The sequence below is a fragment of the Montipora foliosa genome, chromosome 5 (genome assembly GCF_036669935.1).
Source record: "Montipora foliosa isolate CH-2021 chromosome 5, ASM3666993v2, whole genome shotgun sequence".
NCBI lineage: Eukaryota > Metazoa > Cnidaria > Anthozoa > Scleractinia > Acroporidae > Montipora > Montipora foliosa.
In genome coordinates this window covers 18,780,165-18,791,250 of record NC_090873.1, presented here as the reverse complement: position 1 = coordinate 18,791,250, position 11,086 = coordinate 18,780,165, and the positions used below count along the sequence as shown (strand labels likewise).

General features: G+C 39.5%; 1 protein-coding gene across 1 annotated transcript in view; it reads right to left on the bottom strand.

The window, feature by feature from the left end:
• The window catches only part of LOC138003716 (uncharacterized), a 129,999-nt gene extending 119,128 nt beyond the window's left edge, over window positions 1-10,871 (bottom strand). Inside the window, exon 1 of the mRNA XM_068849924.1 lies at window positions 10,730-10,871. The gene's annotated coding sequence lies outside the window, so the exon portion shown is untranslated. The remainder of the gene's footprint in view (window positions 1-10,729) is intronic.
• Between the last annotated feature and the right edge of the window lie 215 nt (window positions 10,872-11,086).

Below are 11,086 nucleotides of genomic sequence, written 5' to 3'. Positions count from 1 at the left end.
GAAGTGCATCTCCCTCTGAGGGCAAAGCTACAGTGTAAGTGGCTCCCTTGTTATGAGATGATAGTGATCAATGGTGCAGAGGAAGGAGTCCAAGTTGAGAACAAAATATCTGAGGGACCTTATCTAAGTAGAAACAACAGGATTCCCACTATTATATTTTATGGAGGTTTGTGATGTAAAATTTGAAATTTCATCAGTTCACAACTTAGCCCAAACACTGAAAGAAAAATTTCAAAAGTGAACAATAATAATAATAATAATAATAATAATAATAATAATAATAATAATAATAATAATACATGTAATTTATTAGTATTATAGCCCTATTTACATATACAGATCAATAGTGCTTTACACTGAATAAAAATTAAAACCTTATTTATCTAAATACAATTTACAATAGAATTTAATATCTTGCGAATATACATGTAATATATCAAAGTTAAAGAGTACTAAAAGCTTCATTAAATAGAAACGTTTTAATAGCTTTTTAAAATTTATCTAAACTCTTAATGATGCTGGCTGCCTGGAAACACCGAGCTCCAAATGCCTTCAGCACCTTACCCTTACGGGGCTCTAAGTAAAGACCATCATTAGATCTTAGATTTAATAGTTACGAGGCTGTTAATACATAACGGAGCTAAATTATGAACCGCTTTAAAAGTAAATAGAATAATTTTAAATTTAATGCGAGCCTGGATTGGAAGCCAATGTAACTCATAGAATAGGAGTAATGTGCGAATGCTTTCCAACGTTCATTAGCAGTCTTGCGACAGCATTTTGTACACGTTGAAGTTTAGCTATCTGTTCCTTTGAGGCACCAAACAAAAGACTGTTACAATAATCTAATCTATTCATAATAAACGCATGAACTAACGTATGGAGACCTGTCTTCGTGTAAATATTTCTTAATGCTTCTAATGTTATGAAGATAAAAGAATGCAGAGTTGCAAACATTTGTAATAATTATGTTTAGACATGCTTAGGTTAGCGTCAAACCAACAGCCTAGATTTTTAACAACGGACCTATTATGAATTGCATAGATGCTGATTGGCTGTAGTTTAGATAATTGTTGTTTGGAGCCTATTAAAATCAGTTCAGTCTATCAAGAATCATCCACTTCCTGATCTTTTCAATACAGTTCTCCATTGCTTGCAAGACTTGGTCTATTAGGTTTAAAACTAAGATAAAGCTGGGTGTTATCAGTATAGCAGTGAGCACTAGGAAGCTTGTGTTCAATGATGTTAAAGAGCTTAGATGCATACCATATGAATGGGTTAGATATCGATCCATCGATGCCGCCGTTTTGCACCCTGTTATGGAGATATGACTCAAACCACTTCAGGGCAAGATCAGCAATACCTAATTCTTTGTGTAGACGTTTAATCAATATATCATGACTAACAGTGTTGAAGGCGGCACTAAGATCCAACATGACAAGTAGAGTGACCTCTTGTGAGTTCATCTTCATTAAGATATCACTGACAACTCGAAGAAGTGCTGTTTTGGTACTATGTCCTTTCCTGTAAGATGATTGCATTTCAGGATAAAGAGAATTGTCTGTCATGTGCAAATGAAGTTGATTATACACCGCCTTTTCGGTGAGCTTCGATATGTATGGCAAATTACTGACAGGTCTGTACTTACTAAGAAGTGGATCAAGACCAGCTTTTTTTGAGCTACGGCTTAACAAGTGCACATTTCCAGACATCAGCAAACACACCATCCACGAGGGATAGATTTATCATTTTTGTGATCACAGGAAGCAGGACATCAATGCAGCTGGAAACCAGTGAGGTGGGCATTGGATCAAAAGAACAGCTTTTCTTTGCGTTACCTTCGATAAGTTTCCATACTTCCTGGACCAGTTCTGAAAGTGCCGTAAATTTACTAAATTTGGGGGTTGGTGACAATGTACAGTTTAAAAGTGAGTCAGTGGAAAGATCTTGAGCCATAACGTAGAGTCTTGTGCCAATATCAGTTATTTTTTGAACAAAGAACGAGCCCATCCTATCAGCTAATTCAAGTTCATCATCCCAAGGAATGCAAGTGAGAATATTATGCTAATGAATCCATTTGCTAATTGTTACTGCAATTTTTCGTAATTCTGCTGAATATCATCACCTTTAAGCACTGCCTTTTGGCTTCTATCAATCCAATTTCCAAACATAGGTGGGAATAGTGGAGTGAATTGGAGTTGTTGTTTAGTTCACAGCTTGAATAACATATTATGCTATCTTTTGAGAGGTTCTTCAGTAAAAAGTTTCCTACATATTCTTCACAGTCAAGTTCGAATGTACCAGGGGAAACAATGCTGCTGATTGGTAGGTTATGGTCACGCATCAATTGAGTTCATTTGATTGATGGAAGCCAAAACGCAGTTTGGCCATAAGGCACTTGAAGATGAGATTCCGCAGAATTAAGAAAATTGTGGTAAAATTTTAATTTTAATGCATAAACTTCCCTAGTCATTAAATAGCCACATTTAAGGAACTTGTATCTTTAGTTAGTTATTTTGATGAACATGAATAATTAAAGGTCATGTGACTCTTCTGGTTCTCCTTTATCTCAGTTCACTCCTTCATACTTGTACAGTCGACCACGGTAGTCTGCTAAGTAGTCTTCAATCTTGATTTGGCATTTCTGGGAAGGTTTTGGAGTGGTTCGCATCGTACTTACACAATAGGAGCCAACACATTGCAATAAATTAGAATCTCTCTGATAGCCTTGCCTTGCAGTAGGGTTTTCCTTCCATAGGGTTCCTGTTTGGGCCCTATCTTGTTTGTTATCTGCAATAATTATGTTCATTGTTATGCCGACAATTATACACAGCTTATCGTTTAAACCTGATTCACATGCCAGTCATGACAAGGCAGTTACTGCAATGCATTGGTGCATAGAGGATCTTCATCAATGGATGCTGTTGGACTGGCTCAAGCTTAATGATGAATATCTACTGATAGGCACTTAAGACAGCAGTTGCATGGATAAACCGTCTGATGTAACCCTTACTGTGCGTGGATGATCATTTTCAAGATTGCCCCCTGGCGAGTAGCAAAGGACTTGGGCTGTTGGTTTGACCAGCAGCTCAGCACCATTACAAACATCAACAAAATATGTAGTGCTTCTTTTTTTTATTTACAATAATATTAGGCGTATAAGGGAATTTTGATCACTTGAATCTACGAAATTATTAGTACCAGTACGTGCATTAATTGGTCACGAATTGAATAGATTATATTGTTTGCCAGAAATTCAACTGTCAAAGTTACAACATGTTAAACTTTGACACGCCTTATTTGTAATACCTCATGCTTTGACCATATTTCACCAGTGTTTTAGTTATTATACATATACATGTAAGGCGATTTATGGCATGGCACCAACATAAATTATATTAGTGACCTTATTACTTAAATATAGATTTCGCCAAGCCTAAAAGTGGAGCTCCCTGGTTATTTAATCTTACTGCCTGTAGGGTTAGTAAAAATAAAAGGTTTTGAATTGTCCATGTTTTGATGTTTCTGGTTGCTGCTTTAATAATTAAATCATTTTTTTTTTGCTTTCTTTTTTGATTTGACTTTACTGGCTAACTACGCTAAAAACTGATACTGCATGGTCGAATCACAAAGCAATGAGTGCAATATTGGTTTTTCAAGTGAAATTTACTTTGGAATTCACCAGTTTGGCAATGAACTTTTGTTGAACCACACAAGTTTTAAAAGAAAACAAGCACACTCTCAGTGAGTGAATGGAAAAGGAAAAAAGCCATTTCAGAGTCAACTGTCAATACCTAGCGAATAGGAATCATGCTAAAATTAGAAACCATAAAAAACTTTGTCAGTTTTGTGGTGTTCATCATTTACTAGTGACGCAATGTAACCTTATAGGAGAATTGAAATGGCTCGCGTGGTTCTCTATTAGAGTAATTGTACAAGGTGTCAGGAGCGTTCAAACGGAGAAAATCAAGGAAAGATTGAGTGACATGGCATCCAACCCTATCGCCCCAGCAGCTTCTTTTGATTTCAAGAATCCAGAAAAATGGCCTAAATGGATACAATGGTTCAAGCGGTACCGAATCTCGACCAAACTAAACAAAAAAGAACAACTGTTACAGATCAATGCTATGATTTACTGCATGGGAGACAAGGCAGATGACTCAGCCAGCAGAAGGAATTAAGGAACGCTTTCCAAAGCTCTTCAGTGGCCTGGGTTGCATGGACGGAGAATATGAGATCAAACTGACGTCATCCTACGAGCCCTTCAACCAGACCAAACCAAGACGTGTTCCAATCCCCTTGCTGCCTAAAGTCAAGGGAGAACTGGACGGTATGGAAACAATGGGAGTGATCGAAAAGGTAGATGTGCCTACAGAGTGGTGTTCACCTATTGTAGTAGTCCCAAATTCAAATGGAAACCTCCATATACAATGTATGTGGTGACTTCATTCAGCTGAATAAAGCTGTACTTCACAAGAATCATCCCATGCCCACAACAGAGCAAACACTGGGAAAGCTGGCCAGTGCGAAAGTGATATCCAAGCTGGATGCCAACAGTGGGTTCTGGCAACGAAAGTTGAAAGAGAGCACAAAGCTGCCAACTACGTTTATCACTCCATCGGGCCGGTACTGCCACACGCATCTACCATTTGGTATTTCTTCCGCCCCAGAACATTTTCAATGGAGCATGCAAAGAATCCTGGAATGCGTACCTGGGGTTGAATGTTGGATGGACGACATCATTGTGTACGGGGCAAATCAAGCAGAGCATGAAGAAAGGCTAGAGGCAGTCCTAGTTAGGCTCCAAGAAGCAACCGTCACACTTAACGCAAAGAAATGTGAATTCTCAAAGGAGACTGTTCGATTTCTGGGACAATTGGTGGGAAAAAATGGAATTCGCGCCGACCCAAGCAAGATAGCTGCAGTAAAGTACTTAGCTGAACGGACCGATGTACACGAGCTCAGAAGATTTCTGGGAATGGTCAAGCAGTCAGGAAAGTACATTCCAAACTTGGCTGAACTCAGCCACCCACTGCGTGAACTTCTCAGCAAGAAGAACGAGGACTAGGACCCCCAGCAATGTAGTGCCTTTGAAGGGATCAAAGAGAAGTTGAGTTCTGCGCCAGTACTTGCAATATTCGATCCTTCCCTCAAAACCCTGTTGTCTGCCATCCTGACCCAAAGACAAACCGATGGGAAGTGGAAGCCAATAGTGTTCATATCTCGTGCTCACACAGCAACAGAAAGAACATACGCCCAGATCAAAAAGGAGGCTCTAGCAACCACTTGGGCTTGCGAGCGCTTGGCCGACTATCTAATTGGCACAAGGTTCCTTGTGGAGACAGACCGCAAGCCGCTGGTTCCTATCCTTGGTTCAAAGAATTTAGAGGAGATGTCGCACAGAATCCAGCAGCTTCATATGCGACTGACTGTTGAGGTTCGATTCAGCGTCTCCCATGTGCCAGGCAAACACCTCAGCACCGCTGACGCACTCTCCAGAGCACCCATAGTTGAGGAAACCAAAAAGAATGATCCAAGACCCGAAGAGGAAATTACCGGTAACCTATATGTTCATCACATATTTAATTCCCTTCCAGCTTCTAACACACAGCTTGAGCGGATTAGAGAAAACAAGAGGAAGACGAAGTCTGCCAGGCGCTAAAGGAGTACTGTAGCAAAGGATGGCCAGAACGACCCAGAGTTCCAGACGCACTTCAACCCTACTGGCAAGTCAAGGATGAACTTTCAGTCGTCCACGCCTTGCTTCTTAAGGCAGACACAATCCTTATTCCGACATCCATAAGGCTGGAGATCCTAGACCGCATCCATGACAGTCGTCAAGGTGTCACGAAATGTCGCGAGAGGAAAAAGCGATCAGTTTGGTGGCCAGGTCTTAGTCGGCAAATTTAGGATCTTGTCAAGCAATGCCGCAAGTGTACGGAACGGAGGCCAAATATCAAGGAACCCTTGATCCCAAGTGCAATTCTGGATAGACCGTGGCAAACGATCGGCATGGATATTTGCTACGTCAAAAAGTGGCCCTCTCTGATGTGGTGGACTATTTCTCAAAGTTCATCGAAGTCAGCTACCTAGCCTCACTCAGCTCCATGGAAACAATTCGAGCCCTCAAATCGGTATTCGCTTGACATGGGATACCAGAAATTGTGCGCTCAGATAACAGCCCCCAGTACGACTCGGCAAATTCCCTAGAGACTGGGAGTTCAAACATGTCACGAGCAGCCCCCTCTATGCACAGTCTAACTGGGAAGCAGAAAGAGCGGTACAAACTGCGAAGAATCTGCTACAGAAGGAAGAAGACCCTGCCAAAGCTCTTCTGGCTTATCGATCCACACCGCTGCAAGGTGGAAAGACACCTTCCCAGTTACTGTTTGGCCGGCAGATAAGATGTACACTACCTTGTATCCCAGCAGCCCTTCAACCCAGCTGCCAGGAATAGAGGAATGGAGGCAGGAGGAGAGTGAATGGAAGATAAAACAGAAACAGAACTACGGTTTGCGACACAGAGTCAAGGAATTGGTCCCCTTCCAGCCAGGTGAGCATGTATGAATTCATGACGAAAACAGACCAGCTACGGTCAAGAACCGCGCGCAGGCTAGCAAGCCACGATCTTACCTGGTAGAGGCCTATGGCAGTATCTTGAGGAGAAACCCGTCCGCTCTTCAACCATATGCTGACGAGTCGTTGAGCAGTGACGAAAAGCCATCGACCAGTGACGACAAGCTATTCCACTAGGAAGACAGACCAGCTGCGCCAGAACCAGCCGTTATACCGGAGGACTCTGTCATGCGTACGCGTTCAGGACGACTGATAAAGCCAAAGACTTGACTTGTAGTCCAATATCAACCGATAGAGACAAACGGAGAAACACTGTGTATTATTATTTTTTTTGCTAGTCTTCTTTCGAAATGTTTCAGTTCACTTTTTTTTTAATTCTTGCAATAAGAATATTAATCATTTAGTAGAATACTTAGAAAAGGGAGATGTGGTGTTAATCATTTACTAGTGACGCAATGTAACCCTATAGGGGAATTGATTAAAGGGATATGATTCATTCTGATCTACAATATGGCTTCTCTATTTAGAGTAATTGTACAAGTTTAAGGTCAAAAAAAGAGTTTTACTGATGTACTTTATTCTACTTTATCTCTGAATACAAGATCATTCACATTTTGATTTATTTCATTGAAACATGCCAGGTTGGCTTGGAAGAAGAATCGCCAAAATACGGCAATGCAACCAAGAAAGGACCAACTTCAAACAAGATCCGCTCCAACACTAAATTACTAAAAAAACTTCTGAAAACACAAGCTAGTGAAATTTCCCCCTAGTTTTACAACTCATGGCACATTGAAAACCAGTTGGGCAAACGGATTAAAGAAGCACTTGTTCACTCGCATTTTAAAGTATAACAAACAAACAATTCAACTTTATCTTTGTGTCCAAAATAGTACAGATAATTGAATTTAATTCCAGTTGACAATAAAAAATTCAAGTTTCATTCCTAAACCAAGGAAAAACCGATTAAACCACTTTTAATAACCCATCCGTAAAAATTACAAACAGTTTAGTGCCCATGGAAAGAATTTGTGGAGTAACTTCTTCCACCAAGTATGAGCTATTACTGGTATTCTCTTTTGTTGTTATTGTTCTCTTTTGCTCTCCTTTCGATTCTGTTCTAGTCATAGGTCCCCCAGGCATCATGTTACCTCATCAGAGCTACGCCAAAAATTGCAATACAGAGAAAAAAGCAACTCTAAGCAAATTAAAAAGTAACACTCAGCTTTAAGTTTATATCCCTCCAATGCTTCACTTGAATAACTGCGTAGCCACAATTGTGGACCACAGCTTTCATATGTCAAACTGGATTGAAACCATTTTCCATCTGAACACCAAAAGCGTTGACTGTGTAAGAACTATAGTTGACAGAGTATTAGCCGTGTAGCCGCATCAAGCACAAAAAGTGTGTGAAAAATGAAGCATCACTTATGTTTAGTTAACCTGGGATGAGACTGCAATCCAATAGAAAACCAGCACCCGGTCAGTGGTCAGCTTTATAAAAAAAAGCTGACCTTGATGAGCTCTAAGCTTGAGCCCGCGATATGGTCATGTGATACTGGTCAGCGGATATCTTGTTTTGACAGGTGTCAATTGATCAAAACATGGATGTCCAAAATGAAAGATGTATGCTGAAAACTAGCATGATACTGGTCACATTAGCATACATGGAGGGCTGGATGTACGTAGATACGTACAGACAGTCGATGACGTCATAACTATAGAACCAAAATTTCTCGCATCGATGGGTTACCATTTATCTTCTTAACTATGGTGCTCCACATGCGCACGCCTTCGGCACACGCGGAGCTCCGCTATTAAATTTAAATCTAACTACTCACTCAAATGTAACGACAAGCTTTTACTAGAACGTCAAAGAGTACGTACCAAGAAGACATTGGGGAATTGAGCCTTCTGTGCAGCCACCTCCAAACTTTCCTCATTAAAGACTTATCTATTTCGAGACACTTTAAAGGATTTTACGTAGTCACAGATTTACTTTTAACATTGTGTACACACAATCATCAACGAAATTGTTGGGAAGGTTAGCACGTTTGAGTTCTTCATTGCTTCTCTTCCCTCCCGCCTCATTCAATGTTGTACAAAACTGAATGGTTCTTGGTGGGAAATTGTGGTGTTACCCTCCAACATTGAAGGGGGAAAGGGGGGCTATATAAGAGAGGGTAAAACTATTTCTTCTGCGCTTTAACAGAAGAGGGTTGAAATACAGCTTTGGTGTGGTTCATTTACATTACCTTCCCAGCTACTTACTGTCTATGATTGTAGATAGATGTACATTTGTTTAATTAGCCAATGTTATATTTTTTAACTAGCATAATTATTTCTACCACAAATTGTAAATTTTTAACCAAGCTTTTTAATATTTGTAATTATGTATTGTATAACAATTATTTGTAATTGATTGTAACACACCAGCGATCATATTTTGATGCACTTGACGCAATAGAAATGAATTTATTATTATTATTATTATTATTATTATTATTATTATTATTATTATTATTATTATTATCATCACAAGAGCATAATTTTCATCTTTTCTCTAAAGGGGAATATATGCAAGGCTGTCATTTGTACGCTCGCCCAGGGGCATTCTACATCTGGACTCTTTGCAAGAATGTTAATACTGTGAGTAAATTACTTGTTGAGGTACATTAATTTTCTTTTCTAAACTATCATTTTTTTCTGCCAGAGAATAACATTTCAAAATTATAGATACTATCCATATAGTTTGCTCGTCTTTTTGCTCGTGATAGTAGTTTGATTGCGTCACTTTGTACATTGTAGCTGAGCATTTGCCATAATCATGACTGACTCCCTTCAATTGAAGAGAAATGAGAAAAGCAGAGACTCTCAAGACTTTTAAAAATTCTCTTTGGAACACCATTTTTAAAGATCAGCAAATTATAAATCATTTTTCATTATAAATACAGTGTCGCATGCTTATCATTGTTTCATAGTTTTGTAGATTTTTAACAATTTTATTGCAAGCCTTAATTATTAATTATTTTGATCTTGTAATGGGGGCCACTAGTTTACCGTCGCTTGCAACTAGCTGTCCACACGCTTGACAAAAGCATGTTCTGCCGGACAGTCAAAATTCAAAGTTTTGACAATCAAACTTCAAAGGTTACCCGCCACTTTGGAACGTTTTGGTGCCACTCCGCAAACACTTCACCGTCAGCAATGCGTTCAGGCATTTTGTCTTTTGCAGTTTTGAACACCTTGCTTGAAATTCCTACCTAGTTATGGCAAATAAATCAGCTATGATCATTTGGGTAACTGGTGCCAAAACCTTCCCAAGTGGGCGGGTAAACTTTAAAGTTCATCTGCAGAACATGTTTTTGTCACGCGTTTGGACAGGTAGTTGTAAGTGACGGTATTAGTTTTGATATGTTATTTTCATGCTCGTTAAATAAAGACTTTACTACCTCAGTCACTTACTTAAGACACAAACAAATATTGTAGGAAAAGGTCTCTCATTGCATTGAAGGACTCTTCGTATTTACTGGGGCACTTATATGGTGAAATGGACAGCCACCCCCTAAATGAACCGAGTACAGAAAGCCAATTCATACTTTACCGAGCTTTTCAGTGAAACGTCGCCTATTTGAGCAGTGTAGCAGTGATCAGCAGGCAGCATGCAGATAGGTAAACATATGTATATAGTTGAACTATAATTTTTGCAGTACTCCTATGTATTGCATTGGCGCACAGCCGAGATGTATGCGAATATTGATCCTTTCTTTTGATAGCGCCTTCTAAAAAACCGCAATAAATTTCAATTCTACCATTCCAAAATTCACACTCAGCGTTTGTAACAACAAAAAGATCTTGGGACCTCGAACGAGGGCGCTGAACAATAAGCTATTATTTGATTGTTGATGCTGCGATCTTTGATTAATCGTCCAAAATGGCCATAACATCTTAACATTTCTCCTTATGATACAATAATAATTAACATTTATATAAAAGATTCCGATAGTTTTAAACCACGATTCTCTTAAGACCACAGAACTCATTGAAAGTGCGTAGCAGAACCACTCAGCTTTCGTAGTGTGATCAAAGAAGGATGTTGAGCTTCACGAATTCCTACGTAACTCGGTATTAAAAAATATCACAGAAATCGTACCTCAATCCGAAATCACATATTTAGTTTGACTTCTTGGGGGCTTATGCAGTATCCAGAGGTTACGTCGATCCCATAAAGAATGAAAGAGGAAGTGTTAACTCACTCCAATGACAAACTTCCTTGTTCCCTTGGAGCGAAACTCAACCACGCAAGGCTTACAGTATTCGGCGAAACGAAACGAAACGAAACGAAATGAAATGAAACGAAACAGGATAGTACTTAAACACGGAATGCGTGAATGATGGAATGTTGGAACGGTGGAACGCCGCAATATGGAGCTTAAGGACGTTCGCGCCAAAATCTTCCTACGGTGAGATTTTCTTCATTTCTCGCCTAGAGTTGGGTCATAAAGTACTT